This window comes from Lagopus leucura, unplaced genomic scaffold (assembly GCF_019238085.1).
Source record: "Lagopus leucura isolate 7727_CA_CO unplaced genomic scaffold, USGS_WTPT01 28406-0_obj-0_obj, whole genome shotgun sequence".
NCBI lineage: Eukaryota > Metazoa > Chordata > Aves > Galliformes > Phasianidae > Lagopus > Lagopus leucura.
In genome coordinates, this window is record NW_024965695.1 from 1 (window position 1) to 1,141 (window position 1,141).

The 1,141-nt window shown below is 57.5% G+C and overlaps 1 long non-coding RNA gene across 1 annotated transcript; it reads left to right on the forward strand.

Moving 5' to 3' along the window:
* The first annotated feature begins 19 nt into the window (after nt 1-19).
* On the forward strand, nt 20-1,050 carry LOC122192242. Its single transcript, XR_006182572.1, has 2 exons — nt 20-688; nt 793-1,050. It is a non-coding gene; the product is annotated as an uncharacterized LOC122192242 (long non-coding RNA).
* Nucleotides 1,051-1,141: the final 91 nt, after the last annotated feature.

The window sequence follows — 1,141 nt, forward strand, 5'->3', positions numbered from 1 at the left end:
CCACGCCCCCTTCCCCATTACCCCCTTCTCTTCCTGAAGGCTCCGCCCCTTCTGTAAGCCACGCCTCTTCTGATGCCCTTTGGGGGCCAATAAGCCACGCTCCCTACTTAAACCACGCCCCCTCATTTAGGCCACGCCCACTTCAGTTAGGCCACACCCTTTCTCTAACCCACGCCGCTTCTGATAGGCTCCACTCCCACCAATGATGTCCTGTGGAGACCCATCAGCCACACCCCCTATTTAAGCCATGATTTTTTCATTCAGGCCACGCTTCCTTTTTAACAGGCCCCGCCCTTTTCTAAGCCACGCCTCCTCCAATAGGCCATGCCCCTTCTAATAGGCTCATTTCCCACCAATGGTGTCTTACAGAGGCCAATAAGCCACGCCTCCTACTTAAACCACGCCCCCTTATTCAGGCCACGCCCCCAGTGGTAGGCCACACCCCTTGTGATAGGCTCAGCTCTCACCAATGATGTATGGAGTGCAATAAGCCACGCCCCCTGCTTAAGCCACGCCTCCTACTTAATCCCCGCCCCCATATTCAGACCACGCCCATCGCTTTAGGCCACACCCCCTTTCTTGAAGCCACACCCTTTTTTCCCTAAGCCCCGCCCCCTCCCGCAGGCTCAGCGAATCCCTGACGCGGGACGGCGCTCAGATCCGCGCCCACATCCGCCTGGTGCTGGAGGTAAGCCCCGCCCCCCTCGTTAACCCCATGTTAATTAACGAGCCTGGCCTTCGTGGAGCCCCCGTCCTTATTAAGCCTTTTTAATTCACTCTTTGTTCACGCAGGGCCTGCGGGAGCTGCAGGGCTTCCAGGATCCCTCAAGTGACCTCTGACCTCGGGGTGACCTTTGACCTCGGGGTGACCTCTGACCCTTTGGAGTGGGGGGGGGAAGGGGGGGATTCTGGGATTGGGGAGAGATGGAGGAAGGGGGGAGGGAAGGCGGAGTAAAGTGGTGTAAAGGAGCTGCAATAAACGGCGCGTGTCCCCAGTGTCCCATTGACCCCATAAGTCCCCATTGACCCCATAAGTCCCCATTGACCCCATAATGTCCCCATTGACCCCATTGACCCCATTGACCCCATAACATCCCCATTGACCCCATAATGTCCCCACTGACCCCATAAGTCCCCATTG